Genomic DNA, 20,486 nt, shown 5'->3' with positions numbered 1-20,486 from the left:
ACTACCAAGCCTTGTGACTTCCTCTGCCATGAAAGAAAGAAGGGTGGCCGTGGTGGGTGACTTTCTTCTCAGAGGAATAGAGGGCCCCATTTGCAGACTGGACCCGAGTTGTCAGGAAGTCTGCTGCCTTCTTGGCTGCAGGTCAGGGACATAATGAAGAAACTCCCAATGCTGGTTAGGCCCACTGATTATTTTCCACTACTCATAGTTTAGGTGGGCAGTGATGAAATTTCTTAGAGAAGACTACAAACTATAAAAAGAGATTTCAGGAATTTAGGCCATTTAGTTCACAAAGTGGGAGATCAAGTGATTTTTTGTTCTATACCTTCAGTGGCAGTGAGAGACACAGAGCAGGCTTGGAAAGCAAAGCAATGAACAATTGTCTCAGAGGTTGGTACTGAGCCAGAAACTTTGGTTTCTTTGATCACAGAGCAGTTTACTTGGCGGATGGCCTGTTATCCATGAATGGAACCCAACCGTCTCAAAGGGGGAAGTGAATCCTAGCACAGACGGTAGCGGGGCTTATCGAAAGAGCTTTAAACTAGCTATGATAAGGGAGGGGACAAAACAGGGCTTACCAGAGATAAGCCTAGGGAAATGCTGTTTGAGCTGGGAGAGAGGCAGATGCCTCAGCTGACGTGCGTCTACACCAACACACGCAGCTTGGTCAACAAGCAGGAGGAGCTGGAAGCAACTGTGCACCTGACAGACAATAACCTAGTTGCTATTACTGACTCATGGTGGGACCACTGCCATGACTGGAGTGCTGTGATGGATGGTTACAAGCTCTTCAGAAGGGATAGAGGAGGAAGGAAGGGTGGTGGTGTGGCCCTTTATATTAAAGAGAGTTTTGATGTTGAAGAGCTTGGGCTTCAGAATGAAGTGCATGTTTGTAAGGATCAGGGGAAAGGCCTGTAAGTGTGACATCTTGCTAAAGGTTTCTTATAGACCGCCTAATTGATGGGTGAGGCATTCTATGAGCAGCTTACTGAAGTCGCAAGATTGCCAGCACTCATTTTCTTGGGAGACTACAACTTCTCTGATATATGCTGGGAATATAATAAATAGCAGAGGATCAGTCCAAGAGGTTTAGAGATTGCATGCAAGACAGCTTCCTTACGCAGCTGGTATGAAGTCCTACCAGGGGTGGTTCCTTGCTAGACCTGCTCTTCACTAACAGTGAAGGACTGGTAGGAGTTGAGAAGGTTGGGGACTGTCTTGGGCAGAGTGGCCATGAAATGGTAGAATTCTCTATTCTTGGAGATGTCAGAAGGGTGACTAGCAAAACTACTATCCTGAACTTCTAGAGGGCGGACTTTGACCTGTTCAGGACACTTGTAGCACAGGTCCCTTGGGAGTCGCTCCTTATGGGTAAAGGGGTCCAGGAAGCCTGGACACTCCTCAAGATGGAAATCTTAAAGGCACGAGATCAGGCTGTCCCTGAATGCCGTAAGGTGAGCCATAGGGGAAGAAGACCAGTGCAGATGAACTGGGAACAATTGTTGAGACTCAGGAAGAAAAAGAGAATCTACGCCCTCTGGAAGAAGGGACAGGATACTTGGGGAGATTACAAGGAAGTTGCTAAGGTATGCAGGGAGGAAGTTAGGAAGGCACATTACTTCCCTGTCCCTTAATCCATGCCCAGAGCTTCTCAGCCATGTCACAGCCAACTGTAAGCTCCATGCAGAGGTCAAGTGGGACACAGAGGGCACAGCCTTCTGCTGGGTGGATGCAAGTGTTGGTGGAACCAGATGGGACAAAGCCCTCCCACCATGCCCTCCTGGGAAAATGGCCACCCCAAGAATGGCAGTCTGCCTCCTCCATGACCCCATCTGAAATGCTCCTGCACTGATTGATTAAAGGGCTTTAAACCAGGTCCAAATGGGGAAGGGTGGGGAATTGGATGTGACAGAGAAGGGCTGAGGGATGTTGTTGCTGTTGGAGACTGAATGGAAAGCCTCTGAGTTGTTCTATAGAATTGTGTGAGGATTACTCAGAGAAAGTCTTGTTGCCAATACCCCGTCCTAAATCTTACTGTGTACCCTCTGGGGGTAACCCCAACCTGCTGCTGCCCTAAAGTGCCTGTAGACCAGTGCGGGTAGCATGGGAAATAAACGGGACAAATCAAGAGAAAACCACAGGGCTTTTCCTTTCATGCAGGCTTCTGCTTCTGAGCAAGGCCCTGAACACCAGTACCACGGTGTAGATTCAAGGCCCAGCCAGGCTAAATCAAAACATGCTTCTGGAAGGGGATGCTTTCTGAAGAATCCTAACACTAATGAGAGGACCACAAAATTCACTCAGCGAACTCCAAATCTCTGTGCCTTTGCAGGCCTAGGGTCTTGTTTGTCTCACAGAGACATGGTGGGATGGTTCCCACCTCTGAACTGTAGCAAAGTAGGTACAGACTCTTCATTACGATTAGGCAATGAAGATGAAGAAAGGCTGCTGCCATCTGTGAGAGTGCACTGAGCTCTGCCTGGGGATGGCAGAGGAGCCAGCTGAGAACTGATGGAAAGGTTTCAAAAAGAAGAGCAGCAGATTCTGTTCCTTGCTTCCTGATCAGGAAGAACAAGAGCAGGGGGACAGGCAGGAATCTGAGTTACAGCTCAGATGAATTTTTTTTCTTCAGACTGCCTGCTATGGTGCAGTGTTTTGGTTCTTGGAGAAAATCATTGATAACACTCTGATGTTTACAGCTGCTGCTAAGCAGTGTTGTACGGAGCCAAGGCCATGGTCAGTAAAGGGCACATGGAGCTGGGAGGGAACAGAGTGAGGACAGCTGACTGAAAGTGGCCAAAGGGACGTTCTCTATCAGCTGACAGCAAGCAGAAATTGTATTGAAAAGGGTGGGAGTTCATCTCAGTCTCTTCACTGCCCAGGGTCCAGCTGAGCATCAGTCTGGTGGTGCAGAGCAAGTGCTTGTGCATCAGTTGTTACATACTATTCCATATCAACGGATATATAGTGGTAACTATTACTCCTCTCCTTTTATCGCTCCTAGTAAACTGTTTTGTTACAACCCAGAAGTTGTACTCTTTTTCCCAGTTCTCATCCCCATCCCACTGGGAATGGGGCAGTGCACAAAGCACTGTGTGCTGCTGAGCCACATGTTGGGTTCAACAACCACAGTCATTTTGGTGCCTGATGTGAGGCTCCAAGGGTTGTGGTAACAGCACATCTGTCCAGAGTGGACAGGGCTTTGTGGGAGTTGGAGATGTGCAGGCCATGGTGCTGATAGTTTCCCTATTTGTGAAGCTTGCTGAGTCTTCTCATGAAGCTGCATTGCACATCTCCTTGCTTGCTGCTTGTTTTCTCTGCTGCATTATTTGTCAACTCTGGATGCTGGATTAGGGTATTTATTTTGCTATGCTGTTTGACCTTGGTTTGTACCACGATAAAATTGGCAAAGTGAACTTTTGTGCACATTCAGCACTTTGGACATCTTTGGGTTTTGGAAGTAATATTGTCCATATGATTAGGAATTACACAATTTACACTGTCGTCTCTGGGAGCCCAGGGGTATTCAAGGAGAGACTGGATAATGTGTTGAGGGACATGGTTTAGTGGGAGCTATTGGTAATAGGTGAACGGTTGGATTGGATGATCTTTCAGGCCTTTTCCAGCCTTGGTGATTCTATGAATCTATGATTGAGGTTAAACAATTATTCAGGAATATCACTGAGAGCTGCCCCAAGGTGAGAAGGCTCTGCATGGCAGAGGGTGTGGGACGGTCTGGGCAGCTGCCTGGAGCGGTGGGCACCCCCAGGCCTTTGGAACTTCATCTCCGAGCAACTGCAGGATCCTGAGAAACTGGTAGAATATTGGGGGCAGTTCTGCTGTGGCTCTGGTAGCCCCCAAGAAACACACATGACTGCAGTGTGCCAGATCCAGAGAGCTGGAAATGCTGACAGTGCTGCAGCCTCTGCAACTCTTGGCACAGACCCTGCAGCAGCTCCAAGGTTTTACCACATGTCCTGCGTTTGCTCCATGCTCTGGACAGATCCCGCTGTCACTCATCCCCTCATAATGAGCTCTGCAGTCACTCCTGCAACAGGTCCTGTAGCTGTTTCAAGTATTGCTATAAGAAAATGAAACAAATTCCTCCCAAGGGAGGTGCACTGTGTTAGGAGGTACAGCCCTGTGGTCCAACCCCTCCAATGAGCCCAGTGGCTGCTCCAACTTCAGTCACAGGTCCTGCGGTGATTCCAGCTCTGGCAATTGCTCCAACTCCTGCGACAGCCCAAGAGTCACTTCAGTTCCTACAGTGAATACTATGGCTGTTAAAACCCCTGCAACTAGTTCTGAACTTGCAAACAGAAAAACATAAGAATTAGTTCATATATGTTTGCAAATGCATATATTGTATATGTGTGAAAATATACTAAATATATATGTATAAATACATTTGTCAAAACTATTATCCTTTTCTTTTTCTCTTTTTTCTTCTTCTTTTTCTTCTTTTTCTTCTCTCTCTCTTTTTTTTTTTTTTTTTTTTTTTTTTTTTTCCTCTTTTCTCTTTATCTCAACCCATAAACCTTTAACCACAGCACTGCCCCGAGTCTCTTACTGATCTCCTTGGGACTATTCAATCTGATCTGGTCACACACTGAAGAGCACCAGAATATCTTGAAGTCTTCTCAGGGAGCAGCTCCTGAGGTATATTCCTTACACCAGCTTTGAAAGAGGCCTCCAGTTCTCTGGTCCTGCACTAAAGGGACCCTCTTGTTATGGCAGTACCAGCAAGGAGACCAGCCCTGACACAGCCGTTCGTATTGCCGGCTACTGACTGCAGCCCCAGAGTGCTGCTGTAGAGACAACAGGACTGTCATGAGACACACAAGACCTTCAGGACTGCACAAATGAGAGGACTTCAGAGCACTGTGGCAGTGTAAGGAGATCAGAAATGAAAAAAAACACGTTGAGCTGCTGTCTGTGGCTGTACCTCCCCAAATCCAGACAAAGTAGGAAGGAAGAAAAGCTAAGCAAATGTCTATTTTAAAACCTTTTTAGGTACCTTAAGATGTATTCAGGGAATCTGGTTACATGTTTCCATGAGCTCTTGGATAGAGAAAATGGAAATTAGGTAGGAAAGAAGTGAAATATATTTTTATTTATAAGTTCAATAATATTTTTCTTTTTTTTTTTTGCACGTTGCTATATCTCACACAATCAAACAACAAAAGAGGCATAAACCATAAAGAGCCATCACTGGGAATCCAATGAGGAGGTTGTGCATTTTATGGAAGCTGGAATAGTGTGTACTGCAGCAACTTCCTGAGAGCGTGCTTGATCTCCCTGTTCCTCGTGCTGTAGATAACAGGGTTCAGTGTTGGAGGAACCACTGCATACAGAACTGCCACTGTCAGATCCAGGAGTGGGGAGGAAATGGATGGGGGCTTCAGGTAGGCAAAAGCGGCAGTGCTGACAAACAGGGAGACCACGGCCAGGTGAGGGAGGCACGTGGAGAAGGCTTTGTGCCGTCCTTGCTCAGAGGGCATCCTCAGCACAGCCATGAAGATCTGCACATAGGACACCACTATGAAAACAAAGCATCCAAAGACTAAACTGGCACTAAAAATGAGAAACACAACTTCCCTGAGGTTGGAGTCTGAGCAGGAAAGCTTGAGGATCTGGGGGATTTCACAGAAAAATTGGTTGACAACATTGCCTTGGCAGAGAGGCAGTGAAAACGTACTGGCAGTGTGCAGCAGGGAATAGAGAAGCACAGTGCCCCAGGCAGCTGCTGCCATGGTGGCACAAGCTCTGCTGTCCATCAAGGTCCCATAGTGCAGGGGCTTGCAGATGGCAATGTAGCGGTCATAGGACATGATGGTGAGAAGGGAATACTCTGCTGAGATGAAGAAGACAAAGAAGAAGACCTGTGCAGCACATCCTGTGTAGGAGATGGCCCTGGTGTCCCAGAGGGCGTTGGCCATGGCTTTGGGGAGAGTGGTGAAGATGCAGCCCAGGTCAAGGAGGGCCAGGGTGAGGAGGAAGAAGTACATGGGGGTGTGCAGGCGGCGGTTGCAGGCTACGGCTGTGCTGATGAGGCCGTTGCCCATGAGAGCAGCCAGGTAGATGCCCAGGAAGAGCCAGAAGTGCAGGAGCTGCAGCTGCCGCGTGTCTGCCAACGGCAGCAGGAGGAACTCGCTGATGGAGCTGCTGTTGGGCATCTGCTGTTGTTCCTGGGCTTGGAGTCCTGCTCAGAGTGCAGAAGATAATGACAAGTCCAAACCATTCTCAGAGACACTCCTCCTGCTATAATATGAAATGTTTTAATTCTCCTACAGCAGTGTACGTTTAGCACCATTACTTGCATTTATTTTAATGTAGTTCAGCATTCCTTAAGCAGAAGCAGCAGATGGAGCTCTAACCTTCCTCTTATTATCTTATCCCTTCTCCCTGGATATTTCCTACTGTTTCTTGTCTTATCTTTACCCCAAGTGCTCTTAGGGCCCCTTACCCCAGCTTCAGTGACATTCAGTTTCAGTTAGGTAATGCTGCCTGATTTTAAGATAAATGTATTATTCATGCCTGCAGAAAATGAAGGTAATTACAATTGGTTCAATTATTAGAGTAAGGGGAGACTGAGAGCACATAATGTGTGACTGTTCACAAAACAAGCAATTGATTCATGAAAAATTCTCAGAACTCTTATTGCCCCTTTTAGATTTCTGACTCCAATCCTTTTTGCCCCAGAACAGGAAATGGAAACCCCCTGCCTTGGCTCTTTTCTTGCAAAGTGTCATCAATTTACAAGCAATGAGCCGATAATGTTCCAATTAGAAACTTTTATTAATTGTAGCGGGTAAAACAAAAAGGCAATTCAGCGCTGGGCGACAGGGGAATCCTCGTTCCTCCAACTGCCGCGCCTTCCCGCCCCTTGCAACTTCTTTTGTAAGGTCCATCCCGAGTGTATTGTCCTTTAATTGGTCGGTCGTGATCGTTCCACTTGGTGTGTCGTTCCTTGGTTGGTCCTTCCGTGAAACTTTGTATCCATCGGGGCGCGCTTTGCCTGTAACTATGCAGAGTACACAATCTACCCATAAAATTAGAGTGTTCTGCAACCCTTGTGGCCTCCATATTCCACCATCACATCCCGGTCCTAATGAACAAGCACTCCACCACAATGCTACCACATCCCGGTCTTAATGAGCAAACATTTTATCACAGTCCCCCCTTTTCTTTTATTGTACTATTTTGTTTTGCTCATTAAACCGTTTTAGTTCTTGTCGACTCCATTCTAGAGCATCCTCTTCTCGTTCCCCATCAAGGGGTTCATATCTTTCTCTAATTACCATTAGGTGGGCTGCCTCTAGCCTGTTCTTAACGATAACGATTAGTCTATTTAAAATACAGGGTCCAAAGGTCAAACCTAATATTATCATAATAACTGGTCCCATTATTGTGGATAATAATGTAGTGAACCAGGAGGAACCATTAAACCAACTCTCATACCAACTTCTTTGAGACTCCTGGGCTCTTTTTCTTTGTTCTAACTGTTTTCTTAGTTCAGCCATTGTATCTATTGCTACCCCCGTTTGATCAACGTAGGTGCAACATTGTTCTTTAAGAGCCACACATAGTCCCCCTTGCTGCAATAGGAGAAGATCCAACCCCCTTCGATTTTGTAACACTACTTCTGATAAAGACCGTACCGATTTTGTAAGCGCATTGATGGCTTCATCTATTTTCTGTAGATCTTCATCCACAGATTGTCTAAGGGTTTTCAGTCCCTGTGGCTGGTTTATTAAAGATGCTACTCCAGTCCCCAGCCCGGCCCCTCCTATAGTTAATAGCATTGCAACGGTTAGGGCTGTGAATGGCTCCCTTTTAATCAGGTGATGTTCAGAGGTTTCTTGTTGACTGATCACATAATCTTTAGGGTGATATATGATTCGTGGAACTATAATTACTTGTACACAGTAATTGGTGGTTTGATTAAATATCTTAGTCGATAAGCATGTAGTGACCCCTAATTTGGCACATATCCATTTAGCATTGTCTGCGGGTAGGAGCCAGTCTGAGGGTTTCTCCTGACTTTGTACTTCTATAGTTTTATTACATAGATGTCGTTTTTCTAGAGGTACAGTTCCCACACACACACCATTTCCAGTAACATGTGCTAGAGTTATCCCTGGAACATTAGGCCTTCCCTTTTTCCATAGGCACTCTGCTGGGTTAGTCCCATTTCTTCTCCTAATCTTCGCTACGGACCCTATTGCTTCATAAAAAGGGGGTCTTATATCATAGCATAGCCAACACTCCTTAGTTAATTCTGGGTAGGTGTTGTTTAACACCTTGAAACTAGACTGAATTATTTTCCAAAGGGTGCCATATTCGGTAATATAAGGGCTTGCTTCGGTCGGGCCTACAGTAACAGCTTCTGTCTTATTCTGATTGTTATTTATTACTACGTTAGGTCCTATACCTATTGGGGGGTCTGGCGGAACTCTTTCTTTTTTAATAAGGAAATGGCCCCCTCGGTCTCTTCCAGGCTCCCACATTCGTACCCCCCAAGTCTTTCCTATCCACCACACTGTGTTTTCTGTTTTAAGGATTTTTATCTCTAAATGTTGGCATGTTACTTCACCAGAGTGAGTCCCATGAGTCGGAGGTGTACAACCTGAGGGACCCCAACTAATTGTTATATATTCATCTTGTCCCCCCCCTGGCAGAAATCCCAGTGAAACCGTTTCACAACCCCAGTATGCACAATAATATTCCCCTGGGTAATTACAATAACTTTTCCCTGGATTTGATGCTGGGCAAGCATAGATTGCCTTGCGATTCAGGCATGGTTGTGTTGGTACTAAGTCACATACTTGACTTTTAAGGATGGGAGCGCCTGGGGTCACGTCTGTGCTTATCACCTTCTGATCTTCCCCTCTGATTAGGGACCACTTAAATGGCTCATGTGTCTGTACCTCTGTACCCCAACCCTCATTAATGAGACTTAATATTATTATCAATTGAGCTAGTTTTAGATAGGCAGTTTTCCCACTGCAGTAGTGAGTCTTTAATTGCTCGGGGGAGTTATTTCCAGTCTTGGGGTATCTTCTGGATCCTAAATCTTTGGATTCATTCATAATGGAGCAGACTCCTCCACATGTTTTATCTCCTCTGCCTCGCCCATCGACTCGGTTGCCTCGAGCCATGGGGTGTATAATCTTCTCGGCAGCAAGAGTATTCTTCAGGAGGGGCTGGTTTTGCTTCCCTTTCAAGTGGGTCTTTGGGGTACTGCACCCTATTCTTTTTCCCACTGGTTATACACTTAAGTGATGCTGGTAAGGATCCAAATTCACCCCCAGGTTTACCCCCTTCTATTAAAATTTCCACGGCCACTCTGAAGGCTAATAACCAATTTGTGTATTCCTGTTTTCGCAGTGGGTCCACTACCTTTCTAAAACATATCCCAACAGTTGCATTCACAATAGTCAAAATATTCCCTTCTACATTAAATTCTATACTGATACGTTTATACAATCATTGTTAATTCATGTTCTCATTTTCCTTGACGGAGGGTTTCGTGACAGTTTTACTTTCAAATCACCCGCTGGACTAGTGACTCTCCATTCGTGATTTTGTACTGGACCCTTAACACGACTAGCATGTGTCCATCCTTTTTCAGCAGTTCTGATGGCAGTATTGGTAGTCAATAATACCAGACAGGGACCTTCTCAGCGAGGCTGCAGTGTGGTTTCTCTCCAGGTCTTTATCAGAACCCAATCTCCAGGCTTTATCTGATGGAGGGTAATGTCAAGAGGGGGTCTTTGAGTCAATTGTCCCTTTTTCCACAATTCCTGTTTATACTTCATTAATTCCGTGATATAAGCTTGAATGTTCTTATCTAACACCCCCGGGTGATCTTTAGGGGTTCCCGCATCATATGGCATATTCCTATGTCAGCCCGGGGCTGGGCCCTAAGGTTTAAGAGGGCAAGGGGAATGCATTTTATCCATGAGAGCTTAGTTTCTAGTGTTAATTTGGCCAATTGCTTTTTTAGTTCCCCATTCATTCTCTCTACTCACCCTGAACTCTGTGGGTGCCAGGGAGTATGTTCTTCCCATTTTATTCCCAAGGCTTCAGCTATATTTCTAGTGATTCTTGATGTAAAGTGTGGTCCTTGATCTGAATCTATTACTTCTGTTACCCCATACCTAGGGATGATTTGTTCGAGTAATATTTTTGTTACTACCTGAGCTGTTGCTTTAGTTGTGGGGAATGCCTCTACATAATGTGTGAGGTGGTCTATTATGACTAATACATATTTATATCTTCCTACTTTAGGAAATTCGGTATAGATAGTGCCCTCTTTTCCCTGTAATCTTTTTAGTGCCTGTAAAACAGCATACAGCTCGCAAGCTTGAGCTGACCAAGTGTTACTCAAGGGTCCTGATTCCAATACCCGGAGGGTCTTTCCATCTACTATTGCATAACCTGATCTTCTCTTTCCCTCCACTACTCTAGAGGATCCATCCACAAATAATTTTTCCCCTTCTCTTAATTCTTCTTCCCTGCCCAATCCTGTGTTAAAACCCCATACGCTGTACCACTGTCTATGTTAACGAATAAATAAAAGGGTCTTTTTAAGTCAGGCAGGCTCAAGACAGGGGCATTGATGAGATCCTCCTTCAGCTTTTGTAGATTCTCTTCATCTTGTCTATCCCACTTTATTAATCCATCGGTACTGAGCTTTTGATATAGGAACTTTACTTTACTGCTATAATTTTCGATCCATTGTCTACAATATCCCACTAATCCCAGCAATTGTCTTATTTGTCTCTTATTGCTTGGCGACGTCAGGGACAATATTCCTTGTATCCTTTCAGGATCTATCTTCTTTTCTCCTTTACTCAGGTAATGCCCTAGATATCTAACCTCCTCTTCCACAAATTGCAATTTCCTTTTTGATACTTTAAGTCCTTTCAGTCCCAAAAAGTTCAGCAATTTAATACTTTCTTTCCAAACCTTTCCCTCATCCTCTCCAGCAATTGATAGATCATCTACATACTGTATTAATTTGGTATCAGGATCTAGCTGATACTCTTGCAGGATCTGTTCTAGGGCTTGCCCAAACAAATTAGGGGATTCTGTGAAGCCTTGGGGGAGTACAGTCCATCTTATATTCTCTCCTCCTCCCTGTTTTCAGGCTTCCTAAATTTTTGCTGTCCTGGAATTCGATTTTGCGTCCATCCCCCCATTTTCCTTTCCAATTCCCTACTTTCTCTGACCGCTGTTACCATCATCCTAACCTGCCTATTATGTCTTTCTTCCTCCCTTCTTACATATACCTTCTGAGCTTCCCTCAAAAGTTCATCAAGCCCCCGATCCTGCCAATTTTCTATCTTTTCTAGTTTCTTGCGGATATCTTCCCAAGCCTTAGCTACGAACTGTGTTTTGAGCAGAGCCTGGCCTATCGGTGTATCGGGATCCAATCCTGAATATAGTGGTAAATTCTTGCGTAACCTTTCTAGCCATTCAGTGGGTGTTTCCTCCTTCTTTTGTCTTTCATTAAAAGCTTTATTTATATTCTGACCTCTTGGGACTGCCTCCCTAATGCCCTGGATAATGATAGTTCGCAGGTCCTGCATGTGAGTCCTATGATGTTGATTTTGATGGTCCCATTGCGGATTCTGTAAGGGCCATTTAATATCCGCAGCAGGCCCGTGGGCATGTTGAGCATCCCAAATGCGCATCCCTGCACGCCTAATCATACCTCTCTCTTCTGCTGTGAACAGTATACTTAGAATAGATTGTAGTTCCTCCCAGGTATAAACATTTGGCCCTAAGAACTGATCTACTCTGTCTGCCACCCCCAGGGGATCTTCTAGTATATTACCCATTTCCTTCTTAAAATCTCTAACATCCCCTGAATTTAAGGGCACTGATATAAACCCCATCTGAGGTTGTGGACCTCCCATGGGCATTTCTCTTAAAGGGTAGAGGTTATTTTGTCGTGCCTTTGCCCGTGTCACAGGCCCTCCCCCTTCTATCTTTTGTACTTCTCCCTCTCTCGAATCCATCTGCCCATGATCCAACTGAGGAGGAGAAGGTAGGGGAATTGCTGGTGGTACAGCATATGGTGGGGGTCCCACTAAGGCCTCCTCTTCCCTTCGAGGTTTACGTTTTTCGACATCTTTTTCTTTTCGTGTCAAATTAAAAATGGGGACTCCTAAACCCTCTGGGCGAGTGACCCATACTGCTGCATAGTCACTTTCTTCTTGATTGAAAGGGGTTTTGGAGTTTACCCAAAAATTTAATTGCTGTTGTACCCAATCTTCATTAGAACCATACTTAGGCCACCATACTGCCGGGCCAATTTGTTGTCCGCTCCAAATTTCTATACAATAATAAATCATCTTTGCTTTATCTTTATTTCTTGTTCCTGGATAGTGCGTCCAGGCAATTAGCATGAACCCTAAAGGTGAGTCCTTAGGAATGGATGGTCGTTTAGAAGGGGTGGGTGGTTTAGTTTTACACTGCCCCATCTCGTTCTTTACTTCTTGCTCTCTTGTTTTATTCAACGTCTGTAGCTCCCCCTAGTGCCCGTAGCTCTAGGGGAACACCTAAATAATAATCATCCCTAGTGCTCGTAGCTCTAGGGGAACACCTGAATAATAATCATCCCTAGTGCTCGTAGCTCTAGGGGAACACCTAAATAATAATCATCCCTAGTGCTCGTAGCTCTAGGGGAACACCTAAATAATAATAATCATCCCTAGTGCTCGTAGCTCTAGGGGAACACCTGAATAATAATCATCCCTAGTGCTCGTAGCTCTAGGGGAACACCTGAATAATAATCATCCCTAGTGCTCGTAGCTCGAGGGGAACACCTGAATAATAATCATCCCTAGTGCTCGTAGCTCTAGGGGAACACCAAAGAATAACCCTCCATAGAGCCCATAGCCCTAGGGGTTGTGGTGGTGAAAGGGTCCCGCTTATACCCTGTACCCACCCTTCGGCGTGCCCTCACTCAGTGTTGCATTCACTCGCTTCCCCCAGGTCGTGGCCCACGCCCTCGCGGGCAATGGGAACCGCACTACTGTGGGGTCCACACTCGCTCGGGTTAGTGCCGGCTGCCGGCCCCCCTTCACAAGCACACAACACTCGCCACACGCCGGATTCCCAACCCAGACCGGACTATACTCACCTGTCCTGCGTCTTCGTCCGGACTTTCGTGCACGAAATTTAAAGGGTTAACCGGTTTTTCCTTGCCTTTGTGTTTTAAATTTCGGATCGTCGGCAGGAGTAGGGCGGGAGGATAGGAGCCGAGGCCGCCTATTTAGGCGGGGTGCCCCCTCAGGCTCGTACCCACGCCAGTATTCCCGTCCGAGTCACGGCGCCAAATTGTCATCAATTTACAAGCAATGAGCCGATAATGTTCCAATTAGAAACTTTTATTAATTGTAGCGGGTAAAACAAAAAGGCAATTCAGCGCTGGGCGACAGGGGAATCCTCGTTCCTCCAACTGCCGCGCCTTCCCGCCCCTTGCAACTTCTTTTGTAAGGTCCATCCCGAGTGTATTGTCCTTTAATTGGTCGGTCGTGATCGTTCCACTTGGTGTGTCGTTCCTTGGTTGGTCCTTCCGTGAAACTTTGTATCCATCGGGGCGCGCTTTGCCTGTAACTATGCAGAGTACACAATCTACCCATAAAATTAGAGTGTTCTGCAACCCTTGTGGCCTCCATATTCCACCATCACATCCCGGTCCTAATGAACAAGCACTCCACCACAATGCTACCACATCCCGGTCTTAATGAGCAAACATTTTATCACACAAAGTACCCTCAGAAACCTTCAGTTGTGCAGTGGAGCTGTGATCCCCTGACCCAGGCAGCAGCTGTGGCAGCACAAGCCCTGCTGGGGGGCTCCTTCCCCCCACCCGTCTCCCCGCAGCGCCCTGGGCAGCTCCCCGGGCAGGCTGAGTGCTGAGCCTGGCAGGCGGCAGAGTCCCATACCCGGCACACAGCCCCTGGGGCACAGCAGGGACCCTGCTCTGCAGGACAGCCCTGGGCACCCGCCTGCAGCCCCGGTTGCACAGCCTGCAGCCATGCTGGGACACGCAGCCCTCAGGGCTGTGCTCTGATGCTGCAGCACCGAAGCCCTCAGCTGTAGCAGAAGGCTATTAACACAGTAAAGGAATATGCAGTGCCTGCAGACAGATCTGCTACTGGATGTCACAGATTAAGTTAACCCTCTATGAAAAGCATCTGCATGGTCTGTAGTGAGACTTACCCTGTCATGGTCTGTGAGCAAACCTCTTGCAGTGAGCTCGAAGCCCTCTCACACCACAGACATCCTGTAAGCTCTCTCCAGTTTCTCTCCTCTTCTTCTGTCACCTGCAGGCTGTGCTGTGCACAAGAGCTGCTCCTGGGCACAGCTGTCTCTCTGCAGCCCTGCACAGTTTTATGAGCTCCCTGTGTCCCAGGAGCCTGGACAAGCAAGCAGCAGATTATGTCATTTTTATCCTTCCCACTCATCTCGCCTGAAATGTCCCTGTGTCCTCATGGCCAACAGCTCCTGAAAGAAAACAGCATCATGACTGTGCTTTGAAATCTGCTCAATTAACCACCACATGTCCAGTGGTCAGTGACTGATTGGAGACATATGGGGAGTGCTCCCAGAGTTCGTTTGATGAAACAATAAGGGCACCCAGACAAGGAAGGTGAGGTTTGGACTTTTCCTGTGCAGGACAGTGATCCAGCTGAGGCAGTGCAGGAGTCTCATCTGTTGACAGAAATCCTGGAGCTGAAATGGGATTCAGCTCCCTACACACCCACAGGAGCTGGGATTCATCTGGTTCAGTTCAGAAGTGCACAAGGAGTTGCCTGCATGTGAGCTCCTGCTCTGAGTCCTCAGTCCTTCAGCAGGGACGTAGCTGCTTACAAACAGACACTGGGTGATGCCCAAGGTGCCTGGGCTGCTCCTGATGTGTGCTAGTGCTTGTAAACCGTGTGGTAAGTCCCTGAGATAGACACCTCCTTCCTGAGCATCAGCTGAGGGCCAGAGAGGGGATAGCACCGGCTGTCTGGTGAATTCACATGCAGCTACAAGAGCAGCACAGGGCCTTCTGGAAAGCAATGCCATAAGTGTGTCCGTGTTGCTACGTCACCTCCAAGACCCACGATCGGTCTAATGTCTGTGTGCCACCTTCTGCACACTGATACCATAGATGAGCTATCCAGTCAGGCTATGTCCAGTGATGCTTTTCAATTAGGATGTTTACTTCTGTGGTTTTGCACTAATGCAAACACCAACACACAAGAAGCTGGAAATCTTGGTAGAGCTGCAGGCCTGAGCTCCTGTTTGGACCATGGGACACAGTTGAATGGCTTCCACAACTGCACTGTAGCACAAGGGGGATACCGAGTCTTTAGGATGGATGGGCGAGGAGACAAAGAAGGGCGACTGCCCTCTGTGAGAGTGCACTGAGCTCTGCCTGGGGATGGCACAGCAGCCAGGTCAGAGCTAATGGAAATGGCCAACAGAGGAGACCATCAGTGTCTTTTCCTGTCTTCCTGATCAGGGAGAGTCAATGGAAGGTGCCCTCTGCAGACAGATGGGAATCTGATGTTGTCTGTCCCTTGTCCCAGTTGGTGGCCTTTGTCACTCCATTATCTGCAGCAGGGACAGCACAGCAGGGCATGTGCCATCCAGCAGATCCATGGAGAGCACAGATGGCAGCTTCTTGACCAAGCCATGGAGGAACCAAAGAGGAGAGGTGCTCTGCTGGATCTCATACTTTCCGGCATGGAAGGACTTGTGGGAATTGTGTAGGTGAAAGGGGCATCAGGCCACGTGCAAAAGACAAATGGATCTCTTTTTATTTATTTATTTATTTGTTTGTTTGTTTGTTTGTTTATTTATTTATTTAGAGGCTTTAAAGGTGCTTTTTTCATCTTTGAGCTTTAAAGATGATCATAGATGTCAATAAAACTGAAACAAAGAGTTGAAGACAAAGATAGAAATCAATGAAAATGTGTGAACCCTTCTCAACATGAGAAATTCTCATGAGTCTTGTTCCAATTTTAGTTGTAAATATGAGTCTTTGTAGGGATTTTGTATCTTCTTTCCCCCCCCCCCCCCTTTTTTTTTTTTTTTCCTATAATTCAGATTCCATTCAGGCACAGAGACACAGACAGCGGTGCCAGTGTCATTGCCCTGTGACTAAAGTCCGGCATCCGCCGTTGCTATTCCTCGCTGCCTATTTGATATCCCTCATTTTTCAGGTGTCTCCAGCTGTCCTAAATAAATGGCCTTAGTTAAGGGCAAGTTTTCAGCAGTCCATTTGGACACATGCTCCTACCACTGCCCTCCAGATTTCCCCATCCCTTGCTCTTTGTTTTGTCAGATACCTCCCAATTATCTGTCTGATTTCTTACTTACAGGGACATTATTGGAATTTGCTCCATTCCTCAAAATGCTGATGGACTCTGTTGTCAGATCCTTCACTGTGATTCTATCTATTCCATCCTATCTGTGTCTAAGTCATTTATTGAACAAATATTCCCTGTAAAAGATAAAACTCAATAGACACAGCTTGGACATGCCATGCAGTTGATCACTGTGTTTTAGTGTTGATTCAGTTGCATCAACTTTCCTTAAGTTTGCAGTCCAAAAAAAAAAAAAAATTTTCCTTTTCCATGTGCACCTGGTTCTCTGTTGAAAGCCAGCGGGAGTTGGTACAAAGCAGGTTTAACACTGAGCGGGTGATGGCAGAGATGAAGAGTGATGTGAGAAAAAGTGATGCAAGTCCCATGGGGCCAGTGTGAGAAGAAATGGGGTGGGGAGGCTGAGGAGGACCTTTGTCAACACAGTAACAGAATAGAAGTCATTGGGACATCCTGGATCACTATCAGTTGCACAGTGCTGCTTTAATGTCTTGTTTTAACCCAGCTGTAAATAAATAGAAAATAAATGTCTGCTGAATTCTTCCTCTTTAAGCTCTCTCTAGATATCTCTCCATTTTCTTGAACAAGTTCAGAAATCCTGAAGAAGATCACAGGAAGGCACAAGGCACAGGAGACTCTTTAGGTTATAATGGGCCCCCGGGCACATTTGCTGCTGAGTCCATCAACCTCCAGTGCAGAGAGAAGTTTGCACAGAGTGCTCAACAAGACAAAGTCAGAAGTAACAGTGAAGTTTCTTGGAGCATTAATGGGCCCACTGAGGGCCATTATAAAGCAAGCTTCCCAAGGGACTTGTTAGAGCAGATAATTGGAAGCCAAGACTACAGGCACGAAGAGGCACTGGCATGGTGGCTCTGATACTAAGAAACCTCTCCTTTGTCTTATGAAGCAAACAGGACAAGCCCTGATCCCCAGACCCTTGGCAGGGAGGACCTCATGCTGACTAAGGATCCTTCCTGGGGCAGTGAGTTGGAAGTCTGTATGATGTTAAATGAAAGACATGGGACAGAAGATCCCAGGCTGTGCATGGGGTGCAAGGACAGTGGGAAGTTCATGTCCCATATGTGCCCTGTGTTTCATCGCAGGATGTGGGATGTGAGAAGGGCCCAGTCTGAACAAGCAGTCAATCCCTGTGAAACTCTGAACTTCAGATCTCTCAGTTCCAGTGCCCTCCTTTGCACATTCTCCCAGAGTTTGAAGTCCTTTATGTTCTGCGGTGCCCAGAAGTGCACCTAGTGCTGCTAGTGAGGCAGTAGCAATGCAGAGCAGAGAGGGACGATCCTTTCCCTCACCCAGATGGCAATAAGTTGCTTCATGTTCGCTTTCCTGGCTGCCTTGGCGCACTGCTGACTCACATTCAGTGTGATGCTGACCAGCACCCCAATCCTTTCCAGTCAGACTTCTCTCCAGTGTCCCATATCCAGTCAGTGTGTATGTCCAGCGTTGCCCCTACCCAGGTGCACAGTCAGGCACTTGTTCTTGTTATACTTTATGCACGTGGTGCTTAGTACCAACTGGTACCCACTTCTCTGACTTGTCCACATCTCTCTGCAAGTCCTCTCCACCCTCAGTAGAGGCAACAGCACCTCCTCATCTGGTCTCATCAGCAAACTTGCTCAGAACGTCTTCTAGTCCTGCATGCAAGTCATCTGCATAAACATGAAAGGAAAGTGGCCCCAAAATGGAACCCTGGGGACCCCGACAGTGACCATCTACCAGCCTGATGGAACCCACTGACTATAATCCTTTGGGACTGACCTACTGGCCAACTGCTCACCCACCACATTGTGTTTCCGTCTAGCCATATGCAGAACATTCTGTCCAGAAGGTTGTTGTGAGAAACAGTGTCAAAATCTCCACTGAAATCCTCAAGGATTACATCAACTGGCTTCCCTTGGTCAACTAAACGGATAACTGTATCACAGAATGAGCTTAAATTTAACAGAACCTTCGCCTCACAAACTTGTGTTGGCTGCGACCAATGACAGAATTGTCCTTCAGCTGTTTTTCCATAACTCCCACCATCATTTTCTCCATAATTTTACCAGGCTCTGGACTGACAGCTCCATAATTGCCCATGTCATCTTTCTTGCTCTTCCTTACAAGGAGACAACATTTGCCAGCTTCCTGTCAGCTGGCATGACCCTAGACTTCTATAGATGCAATTGAAATGAGAGCCCAGAGCATACTAAGGTATCATCATTGAAAGAAAGTAGATGTGCCATAGCTTTGCAATGCCTTGAACTCCAGAGTATGCCACAGATGGAGCAGAGGGGAAGATTTGCCTCTTCTGTAGTGAACTCATTCATTTGGTAAGCAGAATAACACTACCTGATACATGGGGACTGTGTCTCTGCTCTGCTCTGCTCAGCTCACAGAGCAGAGCAGCTCTCATGTCAGTGCAGGTAAACTCACTTTAACCTTTTTCCTCTGTAAATGCTTCCTCTATTTGTATGCTCAGATACACTTTCACATTCCCTCAAGTACACTTCCATATATCATTAACAATTACACTTTCTTATACCATCAAAACAGTTTGTCAAACATTACAGTTCTTCAGTTCACATAAACTGCCTTAGTACAGTCTGTATTCGTCAGCTATAAACACTGTGCCACAGAACCAGCACTGATTGAACCACCTCCCTCACACACTTCCTCGCAAGCAGTACATAGTATTACATAAATGGGTTGACACTCATTGGTCAGGTGGAATGTACACCTCTCCTCAGGACCATCTTACTAATCTACAGAGTACAAACTCCCATCTTCTTACATACAAGCAGAAAGTACATATGAGTGGACAGACAACACAGTCTTTCACTTTGTCCGTGTCTGGCCATTTCCCTCACAGGAGGAAGGAAACATGGATCGGGACTCAGCACTCACCCTGCAGCTGTTCTGTGTCTCACTCACACCACACTCACTCTGACATTTAGATCAAAAACCATGGTTTATTCATACTACACAATGCTGACAACGTTTTCTAGCTGGAATCTTAATAACACTCATACTCTGGTCGACCAGTTGCAAACGTTAATGTTTTTCCCAGAGTCGGCTTGACACACGGTACCAAACACTTAAAGCAGATGATAATATTGAACATACAACCTATAAGCCCCATGATTACAACTTGGAGAACCCAGGCTACCATTTGACAGGCTATCCACTATATCCCATACCAGTAGGAGACACCAACCTAGGTCCCTCCTATTGTCAACTACCTGGGAGAGAGTATTTGTTCTTGTTTCCATTCATATGACATACAGTTCCCTTTCATAGGAACTCACCCAAGGAGTCTTCCTACCCAGCTGGCAACCAAAGCCATGAGCTCACCTCCCTGGGAGCAGCACATATGGCTGTAAACTGTGTAGGATGTCTCCTCAAGACATATGGGCTCCACTTACCATACACATACCTGGTCCACCTATGGGTGGTCCTTGTCTGTCCCTGCAGTGATCAGGTGAGGAAGGGAGTCCGTCAGAGAAATCTCAGGGTGCACCAAAAGTGTCTCCCTCTCAGCTGGTCCTGCAGCGAACAGAGCTGGTCCCACCTGGGCCGCCAAATTGACTACAGGAATTGAACTCTATAACCTCTATAACTGATACAGTCTCCCATGACATACTTATACCAAAGTTGAGGAAGTATGGGATAGGTGAGTGGACAGTGAAGTGGGTCGAGAATTGGCTGACTGGCAGAGTGCAGAGGGTTGTCGTTGGCGGTGCAGTGTCTGGCTGCAGGGCTGTAACTAGCGGCATCCACCAGGGGTCTGTGCTGGGTCCGGTCTTGTTCAACATCTTCATCAATGACCACCCTCAGCAAGTTTGCTGATGACACGAAGTTGGGAGGATTTGCTGACACACCTGAAGGCTGTGATGCCATTCAGCGAGACCTGGACAGGCTGGAGAGCTGGGCAGTAAGAAACCAGATGAGGTTTAACAAAAGCAAGTGTAGAGTCTTGCACCTGGGTAGAAATAATTGCATGCACCAGTACAGGCTGGGGGATGAGCTGCTGGAGAGGAGCTCTGCTGAGAGGGACCTGGGCGTCCTGGTGGACGACAGATTAACCATGAG

At 46.5% G+C, this 20,486-nt stretch overlaps 1 long non-coding RNA gene across 1 annotated transcript; it reads right to left on the bottom strand.

Moving 5' to 3' along the window:
* Positions 1-6,779: 6,779 nt before the first annotated feature.
* Positions 6,780-13,292, bottom strand: LOC146752881 (uncharacterized). Its single transcript, XR_014940342.1, has 2 exons — positions 13,157-13,292; positions 6,780-9,746 (listed from the first exon to the last, which is right to left on the bottom strand). It is a non-coding gene; the product is annotated as an uncharacterized LOC146752881 (long non-coding RNA).
* Between the last annotated feature and the right edge of the window lie 7,194 nt (positions 13,293-20,486).

This window comes from Coturnix japonica, unplaced genomic scaffold, assembly GCF_054131305.1.
Source record: "Coturnix japonica strain WE unplaced genomic scaffold, WE-NBRP24 Scf040, whole genome shotgun sequence".
Lineage (NCBI taxonomy): Eukaryota > Metazoa > Chordata > Aves > Galliformes > Phasianidae > Coturnix > Coturnix japonica.
This window is presented reverse-complemented; position numbering and strand designations above follow the sequence as displayed.